We start from the raw sequence: 23,457 nt of genomic DNA, 5'->3' as shown, positions 1-23,457 counted from the left end.
GAGTTTTGCTTCCTTTGTGGCATATTGTCCAAAATGTAATAAATGTAATTTATTAGGAATTTTTTGTGTGCTCCAGTTTTAATTATAATGGCTATCTACCTACTCTATACCCCCTTTGTATTACTAAAAACATGTGAAATCCTCAATTAACCAAGGCCATGGTGGCTGAATTAAGTCAAAATCTACAGGGCCCATATGGAAGATTGCAATTAAGAATGTAAGAGGAATAAATGATAAAGATAATGAATTATCAAAGGAATGAACAAATGAACAAAAATAGATCTGTTGTGATTTTGTGAAAGCTACAGAAAGGAGAAAGATATCATAGAGCTGAAGGTAGTCTAATCTTCTAGGTTGGAACTGATGAACTGATGAATATATGCAAGGGAAAGTGTATTTTGTATAGGACTAAAGTCAGGAGTGAAATTCAGCAGGTTCTGACAGATTTTGGAGAACCAGTAGCGGAAATTTTGAGTAGTTTGGAGAACCGGCAAATACCATCTCTAGCTGGCCCCAGAATGGGGAGGGAATGGAGAATTTTTCAGTATCAATCCCCTGCAATGCCCACCAAGCCACATCCACCGAACCGGTAGTAAAAAAAATTGAATTTCACCACTGGCTAAAGTATATGACATTCAGATGGTTCTGAATGAATGTAATGCAGGAGAAGAAATTACTTTGTTAGGTGACATGCATGGATGCATTGGAATGAGATAAAGAAACTATAGAAAATGTTGTTGGATGATTTGGAGACCCAAGGTTAAACAAAAATGGTCATCGGTGATTATCTGCTTAGGAAAAATTCTGTTTCTTTTAAGCAGATATTCATGTTATATACATGGAAAAGGAATGAACTGAAAATAATGTGATTGCTTACGAAAGACTGAAAGAATTAGTGAAGAGTATAAGGAAGATGAGAATTTTTAAATGATGAATAATTATGAAATGTCATGATTTGGTATTCTTAACAATTAACTATGGTGAAAATGAATATGAAATAAAAAGGAAGGGATACTTGTCTGGCCATTGTAGTTTAATTAATTATGGTTTAAGGGATTCTTTGGCTCAAAATTGTTGTGCAAAGATACTAAATGTTGATACCAAATTGGGATGTGGTTAATTTTACCCTCAGGCTGGACATTCATGTTGTTTGTTTGCAGATGTTCAGCTTTTTACAGTTAACCTTGAAGAATGGCCTGTCCAAGTTTTTTAGCATATTTCTGCCTTAACTTTATTAGGTAAACACAATATTATCAGTGAAGTCATCTTTGCATTTGTGAAAAAAATGCAGAGCGTTTATTGAACTGGCAATGGAGCAAAACAAACAAAGGGGGAAAAAAACCTCCAGGAAGTGCTTTCCTCCCACTAATACTAACATTTTCTTCATATTTTAGTGTACTGATCACAGATCTGAATAGGCTGCCTTGGTGTCAATGGGCAATTAAAAGCCCATACATATCATTACTTTGATTGCTATGCATCAACTACCATTAGTGAAAGTCAGAAGGTTTAAGGTCTTTATGGCATTAATGAGAGGCAGGCATGAATTGGTCAGGCTAAGCATAGATTCTAGGAAGAATATCAACATAAGCAAGAGAGTATTCTGTTTGCTACTGTGGGAACAAAATGTTGGACTAGTTGGATCTTTGTTCATATCTATTATGGGTTCTTCTTAAAAACCTCTTATTTTCCTATAGGCACTAGCAAAGAGACAGTGTCTAAAAAGGGGAAGGCTATTCCCATCGTCCTCACCCATTAAAAAAAGAACATGGCTTTTATTTAAAATTTGCATATGCTAATTGACAAATTTGAAAATATAATTTCTATGATTAAGCACAATACATCTTGGAAGAGTGGCAAAGATTTAATGAGATAAGCTGGGAGACCATTCAGTCTGCAGTCCAAATGTTAAATGTTGATGGACATCTTCAAGGCACCTGCACTCCATTTTAGGTTCCCCCCCCCCAAAAAAACTTTAAGACTTCTAAGTCCTTGCAAATAAATGGTTCTGAGTGTTACCACTCAAAAGACATTGTGCAGGTTTTCTATCTTTTCTTCCTAAATGGATTCCCCCCCCCCCCAGTAAACACAGACATGAATAGGGAGAGAAAATATTGGAGGCTTAAAAGGGGATGAGAACATCAACTTATTTCCCAGAAGATTTCCATAAGTGATGGAAGGAAGTTGTTCCCCGATAGTTCTCCAAAAACGGCAAGCTAGAACATAGGGCCACCTTAGGACAGTTATAATACTTTACTCTAGGATAAATAAACTTTTTGTAGTCAAAGTCACAATTTTTTCCCCAAGGGCCAAGGTCACTTATGAACAAGAAGGGTAATAACACAAATTTTGTGCATGGAATTTTCTGGGGATTTGTTTTCTTTTTGATTTTATGGTGAAGATACTGTGGTATTCCTCCTTGTTTACAAAATGTGCTTAAGTCTGTCCTAGGACTTAATGAAGTTTTCCAACCTAAAAATGCCAGAATAGCATTTCCACTGATTTTTGGAACTAAAGTTTGGGGGTTCAGTCAGACCTCTCAACTCTTACAAAAATGTTGTTTAATATGAGATGCAGCCCCTACATTTCAGAGTTGCTGTTGCCTTATAAGGCAGACTTCTGAGCCAAGACTTTCTCTTGGTCACAGTCAAAACAACAAAAGGAGTCAACTTCCCTCCACCTGAGGTTTAGCTTTTCTTGAAACTTAGAAGAGAGACTGTACCTCCTGACATTATTAATAGCAAAACTAGGGTCTTCTTTATAAACATACCTTGTTTTCCCCAAAACAAGACAGAGTCTAATTTTTGTTTGACCTCTGAAATAAGCGCCTGGCTTTATTTTCGGGGAGGTTTTATTATTTTTGAGGTGCAGGAGGCGGCAAGCGTGATCACCTCTTGGCTGCTGCTGTATTGCAATATTTTGGGGGGAGGGCTTATTTTAGCGCATGTGCTCAAAAGCCCGATTGGGCTTATTATCTGGGGAGGTCTTATTTTCAGGGAAACAGGTAGTCTCATGTTGTTATATATCTAGGGAAAGGGAGCTTATAAAATTTTTCAAGGTTATTAAGAAAACACTCTCTTCACCCCGTTCCCAGCTTACATGTTCCTTCCTCCTCATGTTCCTGGAACCAGTAGCAACCTGGAGAAAACTGGAAGGATCACTGTACTTTCAGGTTTTTTTTATACCTTAAAAAAAATCTAACTACATGAAACATTGTTCGTCTTTTTTTTTCCCCTTTCAATTTCAGGAAGTCCCTTGATGCCCTTTGCTTGATTTTGTTTTGCTTGTTATCGGGACAACTAATATTTTTTCCTGTTAGGGGAGAAAAAGATTTTCCCAAGCAGATTAAAGATGTTATTTTACAATGTATGAATGGTGACATGGTTCACTTTCATTGCTCTGTTTATTTTTAAGAATGGAAAAAAAAACCAAAAACAAAAAAAATGTACCTTGATTTATTGCAATTTCACGAGATATCCATTCTTAAGCGGAGTGAGGGCTGTTGAATTGAGCAGTCTCTCCTTTTTTCTAAAATTCAATTGTGGCTCCTTATCTAGGAGAATTCTATGGATTAGAGGAGAAAAAAAGAATATGTGATAAATTTGTGCTGCAGCAGGTATTAGTGGCTTCTGAAAAAGGAGAAACAATAGAGTTTGCAGGGAGGAAAATCTCCCTGTTAAGTTGTGATAATTGGACAATGGTCTCCTCAGAATGAAAGCTGAGCTAAACAGTTACTCAAGGACAAAATGCATTTAAGTCTCCCGTTGAGGAAGACCGAAAATATTTTCTTTTCTTTTTAAAATTATAAATAGTAATAAACGTGATCTTGTGAATTAAAGTATGAAAAGGAATCAGTATGTTCAAACCTTGAACTTAAAAGAAAAGACTTTGGTTAACGTATTACTGCCCCTAGCTTAGCTTGAACTGAGGGACATGAGGTTAGAACTGCTGGGTGAGGACATCTGAATTCAAATTATTACTTAAATAATAATTCAAGTTATGCAGGTCACTGAATTGGTAATTTCTACAAAACATAAAATGTAAACTAATGTTGACTGTTACAGGAAGTTAAAACCCAACCCTCTCCTAGAAAATGAAATATTTTAGGAAATATAAAAAAGGCAGAATATTGCCCCTAAAAAGAGAAGTAAAAATTCAGAGAGGCAGAAACTCAGCCCCTCCACCTTTGTTAATGGGCCATTAAGGCCTAGGCGTCTATTCTACATAACAAAGATCTAACCCCTTCAGGCAGAGCCATTTCATTGTCCTTCATTGCACCATCCACCAAGTTTCAACCAAACTTAGCACACAGACAACCTACAGAGCTAGCTATGACCTCTGACAGAAACCAATCAAGATACATTTCCTCTGCCCCAGGAAGTTCAAAGCCTAGAGAGGGCATAAAACCCAGGGACTCGTAGTATCTCTTCCCTTTTCACCCAGGAGCTCCAAGGCATGTGATCCAGTCCACCATTAAACCATCTTTCCAAACAGGCTCTATGTTTCCAGTGTCTTTTCCCCCACTTGGAACTGAACCCAGATGGACATTTCTTCCAACACTGAATTCATACAATATGTTACTGATAGGTTAGCTGCAGTTCATGGAATTGTGTGAAAAACAGGCTCCATTGACCTACCATGAATCTCTATGATTCTTAGGAGCACAAAAAACAGGAGAGAATGGACCATACACTACCTTGTACTCATCAGAGAAAAAGTTGCATATAAATAGATTAATCCAAGACTGGAACTTTCTTTTTTTCAGTTTAGGTTTGAGTTTAGGGTTATTTATTCATTGTATGCCCCTAAATCTAAACAGTCTCATAGTGGCTTACAGAACAATTGAAACAATAAAATGCCTATGGTCATTGTATGAAAATAACATCCAACATAATACAAAAATCCTCAATAATGAAAAACAATAAACATTACAATAACTTTCTAATGCAATAATTCCAAATTAACCTCATTAATTATAAGCAACCTCTTAGTAAATTCTGCACAGCAGCAGTCTCATGGCTTTATATATAAGATGACATTCCATCAGTAAGGGTCCTGTTTGAAAAACCATGTTTTCACAACTTTCCAGTAAGTCACCATAGTGCAGACTAGACTGATATCCAAAGAGTATCAAAAATGTGAATAAAAGACTAAATCAGCATTGATGTGATAAAATGGTCTTAAAAATTACTTATGGACTCTGGTTTAGCCAGTTGTCCCTTCTACTTGGTTGGTTGGAAGTTGCTCTTCAGCTAGATGAAGCCCGATTTCTGCCATAAAGTGGTTGTTTACACAATACAGTAAACCATGGCTTCCTTAAACATCGTTATTTAGTGTACAAATCAAATTGCCTTGGTTCAGAAAATACATTAAACCGTTCATTGTGGTTTACAAACCAGACTGGCTGAGATTACATTACAGACTAAAATATCAACAAACAAGTCTTCTCAATGGATCTCACGGTGGTTCTGATCCTGATGAGAAGTAGGAAAACAACAGGAGGGAATTGACAGCTACTCAAGATAGCTAATCCTTCTTTCTCCAGAGTATCTCTGATGTGTGCTGTTTTCCCTAATACTGGGGAAGCCCATCCAATATCCTGGAAAGAAATTTCACAGAGCAGATCCGCTATACAGCAGTTTTTCTCTTATGAACAGAAAAGTCTGTTATAAACTTTCAACATTCGTTGTCGGATATAGGTGACAAGATACACTAAGGTCAAATTAGAAAAAGAATGAGTCTGAGAATTTTGATCTTTCTTTGACTCCCATTTAAACCTATAAGCCTGGGTCATAGGAATGTTTCCTCTTTCTCCTTTGAACCTTAGTGAATTATTTGTTATAGCACTATAGCAATAGCACTTAGACTTATATACCGCTTTATAGTGCTTTACAGCCCTCTCTAAGCAGTTTTACAGAGTCAGCATATTGCCCCCAACAATCTGGGTCCTCATTTTACCCACCTCGGAAGGATGGAAGGCTGAGTCAACCTTGAGCTTGGTGAGATTTGAACTGCCAAATTTCAGGCAGCCAATAGTCAGCAGAAGTGGCCTGCAGTACAGCACTCTAACCACTGCACCACCGAGGCTCAAAACTTTTCCAAGTGCCTATTAGATGAATGAATATGGGGAGGGGGGGGGAGTGCAACACTTGTTTTTGTGGGTTGAATGCCAACTGCAAAATTCATTTGTTGGGGCTTAAGCCCATTCCTATAAGGAAAAATAGTGCAACAAAATTTTGCTTGTGACTGACTATGCTTGTGCAAACCTTTCTTGCCTATGCGAGCAACAGAATATTTAGATCTCATAAGGTTTGCTTGGAACTAGTTAAAAAACAAAACAGTGAATGGCTTATCTAACTTTTTTTCATTTGAGAGGCGGAGAGAAAATGAAGGGTCCATAGAGTTTTGAAGGGAAGTTGCATGTTGTGACATGCTTATTCTTTAGCGTACAGTGCATCTATGACTGAGCAGCCATTATCAGGCCAGACACAAAAGGTAGCAACAATGACTGAATTTCCTGTTCCTTCTAAGGATTTAACTGTGCATGACATTAAACATGTGTACTGTCTGTGCATGCGTGTTTAAATTTAAGAGTTAACCAATAGCGAGTAAGGATCCATTTGGAATTCGGGAGAATTCCTACAGTTGGGAGAGAGCAACTTAACTTTTTCCTTCTTTCTAGGAACTTGAAAAAAAATTCCAAAGCCAGAATATAGGTGTTTTAAATTGCAATATGATTAGGTGATACGTTAAATTCATTTAAAGCTGCTGGGATTGTCAAGTTGTGTTCCTGTTCAGCAACACAACCTATCCCAGAATTGCATTTCCATCATGTTTTTTTTTAGATGTATATGATAACTCATTCAATTCTCAAATTTCCTTCTAATGTTCCATGTTTCTCCTGTCTTCCCTCACCAAAATTATTCTCTGCAAATATATGTCCCAGGGCTGTCAAACTCCCGGCCCATGGGCCAGTTGCATCACACCCATGCCTAGTTTAGCGAAGGGGAAAAAGTCCTGATAGGCGCTGTGATGCCACCGGGATGCCATGAGTTTGACACTCCTGCGCCTAGCAGGTAATACCTCTCTTGAGTTAAAAAAAAAAAACTATAAGATTGGCTGCTTGTAAAATAAATAATCCCATTTAGCTCCCTAAATAGTTAAGATGGAGCAGCTAGATTTCTTCTGCCCCACCAAGACCGTGGATGAGGTTATGCATGAAGAAATAAGTTTTTCTTGGCAATAAGCCTCAGATCTAAGACTTTTGCACGTGCCACCTACTCCTTCTTAACAGCTTCTCCACTGATCTTACTGCACATTTCCTCTTATGAAGCAAAATCTGAATCAGCGGGTCTTCTGGGACAGTTTGGTTTGTAGTTTCTTGTTTTTTCAGGGAGAAAGACATTGTTGTTATGCTAATCTGGGTTCTTTTTTCAGCCTATGGTTTTGCTTGGAAACACATCAGGGAAGAGTAATGGAAATTACTCTAGGAGTATTACACTAGGACTCCAAGATCCCTTTCACTAACTGTGAAAGGGATCTTGGAGTCCTAGTGGACAACCATTTAAATATGAGCCAGCAGTGTGCAGCAGCTGCCAAAAATCCCAACAGTTCTAGGCTGCATAAACAGGGATAGAATCAAGATCACGTGAAGTGTTAATACCACTTTATAATGCCTTGGTAAGGCCACACTTGGAATACTGCATTCAGTTCTGGTCGCCATGATGTAGAAAAGATGTGGAGACTCTAGAAAGAATGCAGAGAAGAGCAACAAAGATGATTAGGGTACTGGAGGCTAAAACATATGAAGAACGGTTGTAGGAACTGGGTATGTTTAGTTTAAGAGAAAGCAGGACTAGGGGAGACATGATAGCATTGTTCCAATATCTCAGGGGTTGCCACAAAGAAGAGGGAGTCAAACTATTCTCCAAGGCACCTGAAGGTAGAACAAGAAGCAATGGGTGGAAACTAATCAAGGAGAGAAGCAACTTAGAACTGAGGAGAAACTTCCTGACAGTTAGAACAATTAATCAGTGGAACAGCTTGCCTCCAGAAGTTGTGAATGCCCCAACACTGGAAGTCTTTAAGAAGATGTTGGATAGCCATTTGTCTGGAACGGTATAGGGTTGCCTGCCTAGGCAGGGGTTGGGCTAGAAGACCTCCAAGATCCCTTCCAACTCTGCTATTGTATTGTATTGTAAATTCTTTTCTTTTTTTCCCTAATCTGTGTGCAAACTTGAGGCATTTAACCATAGTATATAGGCAAGACATAATCTTTTCTGTACTTTTCAACCTGAAATTTAAAAAAAACACAAACTAAACAACAAAGAAGTCAGTGTATAACTCTTGTTATCACATGGCCTTTGATATTTTATACCACATGGACAAGCAAGAGGGAGACAGATTGGGACCTGTCAGGGGGTAGGGCTGTGCATCACAACTACATCAATATTTCTGAAAGCGAAAAGAAAAGGGATAGCAAACCAGAATCTGAGGTACACAATTCAAATACACAATTACAGAAATACCTAAAAGAAATAGGTGTACAGAACCCAGCTTTAATTACTCTTTACATTTTCCATCAATTGTGTACATTTACATGCAGATCACAAAGTTATTGTCCTGAAAGTGTCAAGAAACTTAATCCAGCCCCTTGTTGTCTAAGGCAGGCAACAGCGAGTAGGCTGGCAAGGTGGTTTGTAGATTCCAATACAAATACAATAGTAGAGTTGGAAGGGACCTTGGAGGTCTTCTAGTCCAACCCCTTGCCTAGGCAGGAAACCCTATACCGTTTCAGACAGATGGCTATCCAACATCTTCTTAAAGACTTCCAGTGTTGGGGCATTCACAACTTCTGGAGGCAAGCTGTTCCCCTGATTAATTGTTCTAACTGTCAGGAAGTTTCTCCTCAGTTCTAAGTTGCTTCTCTCCTTGATTAGTTTCCACCCATTGCTTCTTGTTCTACCCTCAGGTGCCTTGGAGAATAGTTTGACTCCCTCTTCTTTGTGGCAACCCCTGAGATATTGGAACGCTGCTATGTCTCCCCTAGTCCTTCTTTTTCTTAAGCTAAACATACCCAGTTCCTGCAACCGTTCTTCATATGTTTTAGTCTCCAGTCCCCTAATCATCTTTGTTGCTCTTCTCTGCACTCTTTCTAGAGTCTCCACATCTTTTCTACATCGTGGCGACCAGAACTGAATGCAGTATTCCAAGTGTGGCCTTACCAAGGCATTATAAAGTGGTATTAACACTTCACGTGATCTTGATTCTATCCTTCTGTTTATGCAGCCTAGAACTGTATTGGTTTTTTTGGCAGCTGCTGCACATGGCTGGCTCATATTTAAATGGTTGTCCACTAGGAGATTAGAGATCCTAGCTTGCACCAAACAGTGTGAACTTTCTTGCAAAATGGTTGGACTTGTGCCATGCCAACCAAAACTGTGCCCAAACTGACCAATACAGTATGTATACATTGGTAGACTTACAACAATTTGTTTAGTGACTGTTCAAAGTTACAACAGCCTTGAAAAAAGCGACTTATGACCTTTTTTCACCTTCATTACTGTTACACCATCCCCATGGTCATGTGATCAAAATTCAGAAGCTTGGCAACTGGTTCATATTTATGATGGTTGCAATGTTTCAAGGTCATGTGATCACCTTTTGTGATCTGCCAAAGCAAAATCAATGGGCAAAGAAAGGTTGTAAAATGAAACAAATCTTACTTAACAATTGTCTTGCTTAGCAACCAAAATTTGAGGCTCAATTGTGGTCGTTAGTCAAGGACTACAGGTATGCATGCATGTATATATGTATATATTTGATTTCTATTTTGCCACATTCATTTCAACTCTTGGCAAATACAGTCAAACTATGATACAAAAAAAGCAAAAATACAAGGTACAATCAATAAGTCGAACCACTGATAGCATCCTAGCCATGGAAGATTAACTATATATTTTTTTCTTGTTTCTTATCTGTCAGCTTTATTTGGCTTGTCATTTTATGTCTGATTTCTACATTTTGTATAATATTGCTTACTTCAAAAGAAACACCGTGATGTGTATGTGTATGTGTGTTTGTTTGTAGACACACACACATATACCGCATGAGGTAGTCTTATCTCTGACTATTCATGCCACTCTTAATGTGTGTGTCTTTAAAGTCCTGGAAGACACTTTTTAAATATTAGAATGGCAGCCATGGGATCAAAATCAGAGGAAGCAATGCCTCAGACGCTTGAACAGTGAACTGAAGGAAAAGGAGAAGGAGAAGAAATGACAACGGACTGTAAAACTGATGGACCAGCCCCAGCGACTTGGCCTGCAGGCTTCTCTTGGCTTAGAATCATTCAATAATTTTTGTCAATGTCGTGGTTGAAGGGAAATTGTCTTAAACTTTGTAGATGACACTAATTTGGCTGAATTAGCCAAGACCTTAGAGAATGAAAACAGGATTCAATGTGATCTTGACAGGATGAGGAAGAGGGACAAAATAACAAACTGCATGTCAGCAGAGATAAATGTAAATGTAAACAAACAAACAAACAATAGTGCTATCATAAGAATGATGCAACAAAAAGAACAAATACAACCATGTATTCTAAATTGACAACTAACATTATACACTGCTGTAAGATTGAGTTTGGAGAAAAGGAAAAACAGAAAAAGGGAATTTAGTTTAGAAGAATCTGTTACATAAATACAGGACAGCTAACATCTGGTTCGACTTGACAGCAGAATATGTCCAAAGACTCTTTTTAGTGGACTCTAGGCTGAACATAAGTCAGTAGGATAATGCAGTAGCAGTTAAAAAGACAAATGTAATTCTTGCTTGCAGCAATGTAAAGATCTAGACTGTGAAAAGGAATAGTATCTTGTTCTGTCCAGTCTTACCAGGAATGGTCTCACATGTTCTGCAGAAGGTTATTTAAGCAGGATTTAACTTTAAGGCTGACCGAGTATGTTTGAAAGAATGAAGATGGAGAGGGGCCTGGAGTTCAAATTATGAGACAAAAGTTGACAGAAGCTGGATGTGCTTAGTTTAGAAAAGAGTTGTTTAGAAAATGGAATGATATATATTTCCACATATTTAAAATAGGGGTTTTTTTTCTTATTGCTTCATGGAAAAAGACCAAGGAATTCAAATGTAAAAAGAAAATTAAAAGAGGCATGTTTAATGCTGAGTGATAGTGGAATAGATCATTTTGGAAAATGGTGAATAAGAAGCCGATGAATGGCAACTACCAAAAATATTTTAATAACAGCATTGGCAGAAAGTTGAATTAGGAAGCTCTCATCAATAAAATTTTACAGACAAAGTATATAGACCAGTGGTGGGTTTCAATTTATTTTACTACCAGTTCACTCGTGCATGGGAGCTCGTGCACTCGTTCTGCGCATGCGCAGAAGCATCCAGGCAGGGGGACGGAGCCTCCCGCTGCCACCACTATCGGTTTGCCTGATCTGGGGTGAACTGGCAGAAACACACCTCTAATATAGGTATTTATATAGGAAGCTAGACCTGTTTTCCTTTCAGAGAAAATGAAAACTTTGAGGCCCAGATCCTTGAGAAGTATTTTAAGTATTCTTTGGCTAGAAATTAAACCCATTCTTAAATTTGTTTTGAAAGCCACTTTGATATAGTGGATAAAGGATCAGGCTAGCCACCAGGAAACTGAATTTTAGTCCTTAGGAACAAAGCCAGCTCGGTGTCTTTGGACCAGTGATTTTATCTCAACCCTAGGAAGAATGCAAGGGCAAATTATTTCCAAAAATATTGCCAAGAAAACTTCAGGGACTTGTCCAGGAACTCAAGAGTAAGTGGATGGCACAAAATAATAATCTCAATCTCTCCTCCCCCTCTATTTTTCACTGGTAACATCTTTTTTTTTTTTGATATCATTAGTACTCAGGTAACTTGGTTGCACAATTATTATGAAAACGGTAAATGTGAATACTGGGGGAAATATCCATATAATCTATTAGTGGAGTACTTGCCAGAGTCTCTTAGGATTCAATAGTCTGAGTAGGTAAAATTTCTTTTCTATGTAATAGTAGTTGTTGTTGTAACCATCCAGTTATATCCAACTTTTGGTGGCTTTATATGCAACTGCTCTCCATTCTTCCCTGTCAAGCACGGCTCATTTCATTTGTTGGATATTCATCCTTGTATCAGATTTCATGCTATCAAGCCGTAGCATCATTGACTTTTCTAATGAACTTGTAAGCATGACATCGCCAAAGTAAATCAGGCATAGCCTTATGATTTTGGACTCTAGTGATGTGTCTGGTTTTATATGATTCAGATAATGAATAATTCTATGAAGTAATTGCAAGTAATTGACATGGGGAGGTACAGTAATAGCCCTATTTTAAAAAAAAGTTATGTGAAAGCCAGATCCTTGAAATTCTCAGCTACCAGTGATATCCTCATGCATCTGGATGTATTAGAATGCAATTTTCACCACCACAGCCTATATTGGCAGTAATGGGAGTTCTAGTTAAACTCATCAAAATAACGCCAGCTTGAAATGGTTCAGACTACAGAAACAACTGGAGCATTTGAATTTGATTTACAAATGTCCTTTCCTTCTCACCCACCAACCCCTCTTTTCAAATTTTTAGGTTGCAACAGAGACATTCCTACTTTGTTTCTCTGAAAATGAACTTTTCAATTCTTCCTTGCTACAAAATTTCTGTGGGTCTTCACAGGATCCTAAAAGGAAAAAGCAAGAGCTGGTAGAATCCTGCTTCATAGGAGCCACCCAGTAAGGACGAGAAGCAGAAGACTAATTGATCATGTCCTGTGATGGCCACAGTGTAGATAGAATGAGAATCCTCTTGATCCAACTGCTGGCCAATCACAATCTGGTCTGGAATGTCTGAATGAATTTAAGGAACAGCCTGGAGCGTTACTGGAGCAAGCAATTTTGGCTGCAGTGTGGAAATCTATTACGATATGGAATTCTATTACGATACGGAAATAACTAAATGATCTTGAATCTCTTTCCACTGTACAACTGTCATAAAAAGCAGGACTGATGATATCAATAAATCATACTGACACAGTCTCAATTTGTTAGTAAACTTCCTAATTTATATCAAATGAACAGGAATATACTAAACTTGCCCTTTGATTTTTATGAAGCCAGCTTTCTTATTGTGTGAATTTAGAAACATGGAACAAAACTCAAAGATATATTTATATTTGTTTGATACATTGATATATATGCATATTTCACATCATAATTAACTCCTAAGATTAAAAATAACTTTATCCTTTAATAAAGATTTGAAGACACAATCCACACAAATCATATTACCCTATCATTATTTGGCTAGGGTTCTAGAAAAAAGATTGGGATTATATTATTAATAATTTGATTTACTGTATCTATCATAGGATGGATCATCTCCCAAACGTATTTTTATTTAATTTCATAAGCACAATATATTATTTTGATGCTAAATGCTGTTTTTCTATTGTGAACAATGCTTCCTTTAGATTGACGAATTAAGTTTAGCATTGTCTCTGTTGTGATGAAAGTCTCCAGCATCCTCACCCTCGGGGTTTGGATTTGGGGTCTTATAGTTCATGAACATCCATAGTTCATTGATCCACACTTAAATGGTTTTAATCCTAAACAGAATCTGAACGACCCCAAGTTCCTACATCCTTTTAACATAGGGTCAAACACTGAATCTCTGACCTTTTAAAGGAGAATTACAAAGCCCAGCTCCGGAACATTGGTTGCAATTGCAAAGAGGGGAGGGGGGAGGGGAGGGGAAGATGTGGAATAAATTATTTAATAAATGACACAAAGCAGCAACTTGTACTTGGATGAGTTAATTAAACTAAGAAAATGTATTTGAGAACAAAGTGCAGTGAAGACTAAAGTGAAAAATTTATTTCTGTCTTCTCTCCTCTCCTATCAATCCCCACCTCCCATCCTTCTAGGAAAAAGAACCAGAAAGAGGAAAACACCTGCAGAACCCTCCCTCCCCCCCCAAACCAAGGCCTTGCTGTGTTCCTGTTACATGTTGTCTAATCCTTGGCAGAGGTTGGGCAACTGAGAGAGGAGGTGAGATATGCACCCTGTATGTTTTACCCCTCAACATATGCAAATCTGCCAGATCCCAAGGCCTCTGCCCATAATGCCAGCCCTTTTGTGAAACACTCCTCAGTTGGCAAGCTGGTCCCTGCAGCTGCAGTGAAAAAGCCAGACAGGACAGAGGGAGGGAAAAAAAATCAGCCACAATCCATCAACTGTCACCGTGACCAGGCATTGGAACAAGATGGCTTCGTTGCTTTGCTAGGGACAGTTGTGGGTTTGCAAAGCAAGAGTGGGGTGGGGGGTCGAGAACCTGGTTGGAGTAGGATACTGCTGGTCTGGAAATCTTGCTGCTGCTGCTTACAACCAGCAATCTAGAGAAGGACACAGTGGAAGGAGGCGGGAGAGAGGAAAGCTGCCACTGAAATCTCCATGGAGACATTTAACCTGCTGCCATGGATGCCTTTGGGGAATTGGCACTGACCAAACTCTGAGGAAGAAAAGCTGCTGCAAAACTTCAAGAGGCCTCGTTATTATCCATGCTAGCTCAAACCGAGAAATAAAATGGAGGCAGCCCCTTACTGCAGACAGGAGAGAGACACGGGAATAATAGCAAGGCTGGCTGGGCTCCTAGATGAAAAACAAACAAACAAGCAAACAAACCATCATAGTCTCCAAATGCAGGGTTTCATCCCAGAACGTCTGGATTGGAGGCTCAGATGCTTGGATGAGTTGGAAATGAAGCTCTGGAGTCAGAATTAATTTATTGGAGGGAGGGTTTATTCTAAGAGGCTGAGTTTTCATACCAGAGCAAATTATGTTTTTTTAACCATGGTCTGCTGCATACAGTGGTAGATTTGTGTGTCATGGGAGAGGGTAGTCACATATGGTCAGCTATGGGCTGGGAGGGCTTGGGGTTTCTTTCTATATCCTTCCAGTAACAACACGTAATACTTCATAAGCTGGGCTGTAATTTATGCAAGCGCATTAAATTAAACACAAACATCGAATCAATCTTTTAATCTTAAAGGTGATACATTTATATCGGAGATTATATTTAAGGAGTTTGGGGATGCTTCAGGCACAACACAATGTGGTTGATGTTTTTGAAGAACATCAAGAAACCATTTAGATAGGGCAGCTGCTGAGGGTTAGCAAGTATCTAACAGAGATTCTGTTAGATACTTGCCAATTTCTTCTAGGTTTCTGCCAATCTAACATTTATTTATTTATTTATTTATTTAATTAGATTTCTAGACCGCCCCCTCTCCCCGAAGGGACTCGGGGCGGTGTACAGGTATAAATTTAAAAAACCATACAAACAATAGTATACATAGCTAAAATTAGATTAAATAGCCCCTGTACGAATTTATAAAAATTAAAAACTTAGACCATAAAACCAATCATAAAAATTTAAAAATAAAACTGAGGTGGGGAAGCTGGAATTAGGCCAGGCCGGCTAGCTGAAACAGGTGGGTTTTGAGTTTCTGACGGAAGGAGCGGAAGCACGTAAAAATGCAAGTAGAAAAATAGGAACCACCTTTGGTGGGAAGGTAACAGCGTTCTGAGCGCCTTCAGCATTTAGTCATGCCAGCCACATGACCATGGAGACGTCTTCAGACAGTGCTGGCTCTTTGGCTTTGAAATGGAGATGAGCACCGTCCCCTAGAGTCAGGAACGACTAGCACAATATGTGCCAGGGGAACCTTTTCCTTTACCTTAACAGAGATTATTAGACTTCTGTTGTAATGATGGAGAGAGCAACCAGATCAGGTTCTTCTCTCCGATTCAAGATTGCTAATTGATTCTCAAAGATTCCCCCACCTTCCAAATAGCAACCCATAAGCTGAATATACATTATCTATTACAACAACAGTACAGTTCAGACTTCCTAAGATTATTGTAGATGTCCAGCCATACCAGCATTGACGTGTTTGAGAAGAATGAATGCTACGTGAAACTAGGTTTTAATTATTCCAGATTTTTAAAAATGATAATATAACAGTGATGGCGTTAGAACCAGACCACCAAGGACTCATTCATAGCAGAGCACTCAAAGGACTTCAAGAACGAAGCATATGTACTTCATACAAAAATGAACAGGGGATGCTTTGTTTTTTTCCCTTTACTGGATTCCTCTGGAGCAACAAAATGCTGGTAAGTACTAGGTAAGTACATCACTACTCAGTAGTAGAAACAAGTTCCTTTGAAAGTTAAAAAAAGTTAAAAGTTAAAAAAGGTTAAAAAATGAAAGAAAAAGTTAAAAAATGAAAGAAAAAGGCAGGAAGGGAGAGAAGGATTAAGGATTGGGAAAACAGTTGACAAAGAAAACTATGGTTGACTGGCTTTCTACAGGGAAACTTTTCTGGTTTTTCCTCAATTTTGGTAGTCCTGAAACCTATTTAGTAAAAGGTAGAGCACTTCTCTACCTTCTAAGTATTATTGTTAAATGAGACCTAGGAGCCTTTCATATTTGGTTGGCATTTTATTTTATTTATTATTTTAATCATAATAAAACCAATAGTGCTTAAAAATGCTAGGTGCAACACATTCGTTTCTTTCTGTGACCTAGCTATGTTATACCAGTGGTGTTATTTTGAAAATAAACAAATAAAACTAGTGTAGGAAGTTAAAACCCACCCCTCTCCTAGAAAAATGAAATATCCTGGGAAATATTAAGAAATATAATATTTTATATTTACCTGGATCAGAAATGGAGAAACATGTTTTTAGGCAGGAAGCAGAGTCACTCTTAATAGCCCCCACCTTTTAATGGGCCATTAAAATGAGCCTGACTCAGTCTATTCTACATATCAAAGATCTCCCCCTTCAGCTCCAGGGTGATGGGATTAAGGCATGATAGTATTAGCTCTTTACCCATCTCACCACAGGCACCTGGAAAGAAGCAATGCTCAATCAAACCTGGACTCAAAACAGCCTAGAGAGTTGCCCTTGCATGGCCCTATGGGAGTCTGACAACCAATCAGAATACATTTCTTACACAGGAACAGAAACAGAGAGGTGGGGCCGAACAGAGAGTATAAAAAACCCAGCAAGCCCCTTATTCTCTCTTCTTCTTCACCCAACATCTGGCACGCGATCACCTTTTTCCCTAGGACCTCAAGCCATGTGGTCCAGCCCACCATTAAACCATCTTTCCAAGCAGCTCCATGTTACCAGTGTCTTTTTCCCCCCACTTGGAACTGAACCCAGAAGGACATTTCTTCCAACACTAGCACAAGAAAATAGTAATTTCATTTTGTTTCGCTAAACAGTTGTTCTAGCTTTCAAGTTAGCAGTATTGTATATCGTTGAGCAAGTGTTACAGATACTCTGCTATTACAACATTCCTAATCAAGATAGCAGCAGAAGATATTAGAGGCACCGAGAAAGTAAGAAAGGAATTTTGATCTTTCAACTTTGTACATAACAATTTAATTTAACACAGTCCCTCTCTGTATAATGTGTAAATATTCTCATACAAAAGCATATATATTCAATAAGATGTGTTCAAAAGAAAGAAAGCAGCTGGCAATCGGTATTCTTCTGGAACAGAAGAGTGGACGGGCACAAGAGGCGGGAAATCACCCAGTGGGACGGTGGTGTTGCTTGCTAGCTGGACTTACACAATGCTGCCTAAATCTCAGTCCAGATATTTCTCAAACTAGCTTAGGATCAAGCTGGCACAAGCACAGGACCAGAGCAGCTGAAGGATGCCAAATATATATATGCCCTAAGACAGGGGTGTCCAAACTTGGGAACTTTAAGACTTGTGGACTTCAACTCCCAGAATTCTGGGAGTTGAAGTCCACAAGTCTTAAAGTTCCCAAGTTTGGACACCCCTGCCCTAAGAGCACCGAAAAACGAACCATCCCAGATGGGGCATAAAGCCAGTCTCTGAATTACCAGACTGCTCTAACCTTTTAAATAAAACTATGTGCATTACTCCTGTATGACAAACTGCATGACAAATAAATGGAAATCACCGAATCCACCTACAGTAAACAAAGGAAAATGAGGAAGTGAGTTACTGTAAACGTATGTGAACCGACATCGGAAAAGAAAATGACTACTACTAGAATAAAGAAATGAAAAGGAGATATGGTCTAGCTAGCAGAATGGCTCCGATTGCTTTGGTGTACTGCTATCTTAATTGATATATCCATTTCATACTGTAAAGCCCATTCCGTACGAAGTAATTTCTACAGAAAATGCGAACCAGCAACATTGCAGTTCTTTTTTCCCCCTTCCTTAGCTGGCTCTCGACAAGCATTGTTACCTGGGTGACTTTTAATATCAGTAAGTTGTTAATAATACATTCGTGTGTTGTCATGTGTGATAATAGGTTCATTATTAGACATTGTTGTGTTCTCTTATTTTTGTAATTGAAGATGATTTGGATCACAGATATTTTCGGATGGTTACTTTGCAGCAGGAATTCTGTATGGAGGAGAAGGACACATATGTAATGGCCTAAATAATATTAATTATTATTAATTAATTATTAATTATATATTAATATTAATATTATTAATATTTAAGGAGAACCCTTGAAACAAGAGGAATGCCTTTTTAATTGGGCTATTAATATATTTTTTTAATTTCAAAAATGCAGTTAGGAGGAACAGAGACAAACAAAGAATCTTCGGTCTTTGTCACGTAAAGTGTTTGCCGTGTGCTCCTTGATCAAAACCTCTCAGGAAGTTAGTTGTTTGAACTCAAAATGAGGCTAACTTCTGTGAAGATATGAATAGAATTTCACTTGATTGTAGTTCTGTGGCATTAACATTTGATTAACATAATCCTTGCTGAGCACAGAGAAATGTGAGTATAAATGGAGACACGTTGCATTATTTTTTCATACAAAGGGCTACACTATATTTTTGAACGGCATGCTACATCTCTGATACTCCCCACCCATATGGGGGATGCTGGCAGACCTTGGGATAAGATCTTCAAATGAAAAACCTGGTAGTGTCATGAAAAACTCTCCTTAGAGTACTGAATTTTTTGGAGAGCACTGTTTCTGGCTAACAATATTGCTGATGATCTTTGTATATTCCAGCTAAAATGTTATTGAAAATGAATTCTAATGCCAGTGCTGATAATCTTGGTATATTTGGAGAATCAGATGGTTTCTATATAATTAGCAGCTCTGCATTTTTAGAACTCAGGTTCAGTTTGTTTCATCCCATCCAGACACTTACAACCTCCAAATACTGGGTCAAGAGTTCCATGTCAATTCTAGCTTAATCTAAAGAGTCTATATATCTCACGATGTGACCCAGAAGCTTCATATTGATGTAAATATCAGAGATTAAAGGAGCAATATCTCTAGGACTCCTAAAGAACTCTCAGAGAACTAACTTTTCCACCCATTTTACTATTGAATGAAATAATTAGCTTAGGTAAGAGTAAAGCCTCCTGCTTAGGATAGAATAAAATCCCGCCTTTGATTCCTCCACCCTTGCAGGCAGTCGAGGGGGATAATATATATTAGGTTTAATGGTATCAAATTCCACCAAGACATCAAGTAAAACCAGGAGAGGTGCACTCATTTGATCCAGTTCCTTACAAAGATCATCCATCAAAATGACCAACACCATTTCAGTCTCATGCCTCTCCTGACACAAAAAGTTCAGTCTGCTTCCTCTGAGGCTTCTGTAGTTGTAGCTCTATAATACCTTCTCAGCAACCTTCACTAAAAAGGAAAGATTGGAGACAGAACAATAATTTTGTTGTATGCCAGTTAGATTAGTACCGATTGAGGTGCACTTGAAATCAATAGTATTATACAATTCATTTGTATATGACTCTGAATGGTGCACAGCAGCATACTTTAAAGGCAGTGAGGACAACCCCTTTCCAGTAAGTGATATTTACAAACTCCTTGACCCAGGTTCTTATACATACCCTGCTACTTGGAGGAGCCAAGAAGGGCATGAATCAAAACTACGGCCGCACCAGATCATGCCGGAGAGCTTCCTCGCCATTTCATCAGAATCAATGAGCTGGAATTAGTCCCAGAAACAGAATGTTGCACTCACTACTTAAGATACCAGCAGCAGATGCTCAGGTATGTGGTGAATTTGAACAAGTTCATTAATAAAATATACAAATGCGTCACAGAAACCAGATGGTAGCTCCTCCTGCTAGCAAGATTCAATCATCTTAAACAGGGCAGCTGGATAATGACACATGGGATACACCCCACTGACACAGTGAGGGTGGAGGACTGTAATCACTTTGTTGATTTTATCATCATGATGTAGTGTTCAGTCAATTTCACTTTTTAGTCTTCTTCCTTCAGTTTGCAGTCATTTCTTCAGATGCTTCATCTCCCAAAGTTGTTTGGTAAACCAGGAAAAATGTGGTAGGAGCACATGATCCAAAAATGTGGTGGGAGTAAATGACCCAGTCAACATTTGACCAAAGGGTCAATGGAAAAGTTTGCCAGAGTACTGGGAAAATCAGAGCCTACTGAAGACTTCTGGCTCCATAATGTGTCTGGGGTTAACCGCTCCTAATAGGACATTCATAGTTCAAAAAGGATTCAGAACAACGTCCTTCATTTCCAAATCCACTGCTGCTGCTTTGAAACAGATGTGTCCAAGTGTCCAACAGATGGACAAATCTGTTTCAAAGCAGCAGCAGTGGATTTGGAAATGAAGGACGTTGTTCTGAATCCTTCTTGAACTATGAAGGTCCTATTAGGAGCGGTTAACCACAGACACATTATGGAAGTTGAGTCTGATTAATTGGGATAGAGCCATGGAGCCCATGAAATCTTTAGTCTTGACAGACCTCATCCTAAGAGGAACGGTAGATGAAATTCTCTGGTACAAATAACCAGAATAATCTGAACATCAAGGTCAAATAGCTCAGAAAGTGTTCTTTCTGGATAGCAGGGCTAATGGTATACAAATGAGATACCAATATCTACCTGAAGCTAAACACATCTCTTCAGGACAGAATGAGACCACGTCACAGCTAACTTGACATATTCAAGAAGGCTATATCGTCAGGCTTATTCACAGTAATAGCTACTAGATCTATCCACTCAGTCATAATTAAACTTAAAGACACTTTATATGACACATACCAACAAATTATTCCTTTCTGGAGGTTATTTACTGTGAAGAAGAAGTATAATTTACCAGAATAAAGTTAACATTACTGCTGTGAAGGTTCACACTGCTGTTTTAAGCCATCTGCCATTATATTATTGAGCATTATTTCTCTGAGTCCCCTATTTATGCATCAAAATCCCACAGCAATAAAAAGAAGCCCAATGAAACAGAATCAAAAGTATCCTGTGTTGAAATTAGATCTAACTCATTATGAATTTTTCCAGTGTCAGATCAGTAAGCAATAATAGGAACTGGAAAAAGGATTTCCATAGGAAGTACAATCAGCAGAACTTTCAAGTGAAAATTTCCTCTTCTATATTAAGAACACAGGAGACAAAATTAAAAAGCATCCTATATGGAGGCAAGCTATTGTACTGTCTAGGCTAGTGTTGTCAACATTCATTGATTGGTCTTCCTCATCACTACAAGGTAACACCGGGGATTGTCTCTGAGCCATTCTACATCTAAAGCATGCATCCCTGGTATCTGCAGGGCATGGGGGGTTGCAAATTCCAGCGCTACCGGTTCGCTTGTGCTTGTGTGCGTGTGCGACGCTTCTGTGCATGTGCAGAAATGTCCAGGTGGGTGGGCAGAGCCTCCCGCCGCTGCTGCAGTGGTAGATCAAAATAAATTGGACACAACAGTCATGGCAGCGCAATCGAATCCCCACCTGTTTTGCAGTGCATGGATATCACAAATATATACAAAGGAGTTGGGCTTTGGTTGCATGCTGCACCTGCCATCTTGTCTTGAGCCCTTCCACCTAGCAATAGCAATAACAATAGCACTTAGTTTTATATACCACTTCACAGTGCTTTACAGCCCTCTCAAAGCGGTGTACACTGTCAACATATTGCCTCCAACAATTTGGGTCCTTATTTTACTGACCTTGGAAGGATGGACGGCTGAGTCAACCTTAAGCTGGTGAGAATCGAACTGTTAAACTGCAGGCAGCCGGCAGGCAGCAGAAGTAGCCTGCAGTACTGTATTCCAACCACTGCCCCACCATAGCTCATACACAGGTTTATAGTTCTATAATTTCCTCTGTTTTATTCCATACCGCATAAGGACTGTTTCTCTCTCTCTCAAAAAAATGTAACACTCATAATGTCATTAAGTTGCCAACATGTTTTGCAATATTCCTCTTTTCTTTAGAATAGTCCCCTAGGCATTCTCACACAAAATTTCTGCAACTTCACAAAGAGAGCTGCTCAGGACCCCGTGATCCTCTGACATCAGCTCTACTTGAGAGCTGAACTGATTTACTTCTGACTCAGCTGTGCTGTATCTGAAACTACACAAACTCATTTTCTGTTACTTTTAGCCCTTGAGGTCACTTTAATTCCTCCTTTTGCTCACACTTTGGTTCTCGGCTTCTTTCAAGGAAATGATGACTTGCCACCTTCTCAGCTTTCCCTTGCAGGAATCGCTGGGTTTCTATTATACACAGCCAGATACAAGGCTGTGTATTGGCATGCATGCAAATACCATTTATTTCCTTGTGCATGATGTGGGGATTTCTACTACTGAAAGGTCTCTGGCAACTCCAAGTGGGGAAGTAATCTTTCTTTCTAGTTCTCGGTGTTTTGGGGCAACAAGCTTGAAGAGTGGCACACATAATCTTTAAGCTGCTTCTCTCAAGGACTCAGGACTGCAAACAGTGACAGTATCTTTTGTGTACTGTTCTTCCAGGGTAATGTTTTCCCACTCTTTCCCAGCTAGGCTCTTTTATTTTCCTTTTCCACTAAGCTAACTTCTCTCAAGCACTTAATGATCTTAGCAGCTGCTACACTCAAGAACCCATCTTGGTTCTAGCATTTAGTTAACAGCTCCCTTAATTTAACAGGTTAACAGAGTTGGAAGGGACCTTATAGGTCATCTAGTCCAACCTCCCGCTCAAGCAGGAGACCCTACTTGAGGAGGTTGAATCCCTCCTTGGTCAGTTTCCATCCATTATTCCTTGTCTGGTCTTCAGGTGCTTTGGAAAACAGCTTGATCCCCTCCTCTCTGTGGCAGCCCCTCAAATATTGGAACCCTGCTGTCATGTCTCCCCTGGTCCTTCTCTTCACTAAACTAACCATGCCCAGTTCCTGTAACTGTTGTTCATATGTTTTAGCCTCCAGTCCCCTAACCATCCTGGTTGCTCTTCTCTGCACTTTTTCTAGAGTCTCAACATCTTTTTTATAGAGCGGTGACCAAAACTGGATGCAGTACTCTAGGTGTGGTCTTACTAGGGCTTTCTTATCTGCTGTTATCTGTCATAGGTTCTGTACC

At 38.9% G+C, this 23,457-nt stretch overlaps 1 long non-coding RNA gene across 1 annotated transcript in view; it reads right to left on the bottom strand.

Annotated features, from left to right (window-relative positions):
- Nucleotides 1-22,398, bottom strand: part of LOC309385786 — a 41,004-nt gene extending 18,606 nt beyond the window's left edge. The window contains exons 1-2 of the long non-coding RNA XR_014174285.1: nt 22,072-22,398; nt 3,450-3,564 (exon numbers count right to left, since the gene is read on the bottom strand). This is a non-coding gene — a long non-coding RNA (uncharacterized lncRNA). The remainder of the gene's footprint in view (nt 1-3,449; nt 3,565-22,071) is intronic.
- Between the last annotated feature and the right edge of the window lie 1,059 nt (nt 22,399-23,457).

This window comes from Natrix helvetica (genome assembly GCF_964273705.1).
Source record: "Natrix helvetica genome assembly, chromosome: 1".
Taxonomy (NCBI): domain Eukaryota; kingdom Metazoa; phylum Chordata; class Lepidosauria; order Squamata; family Natricidae; genus Natrix; species Natrix helvetica.
This window is presented reverse-complemented; position numbering and strand designations above follow the sequence as displayed.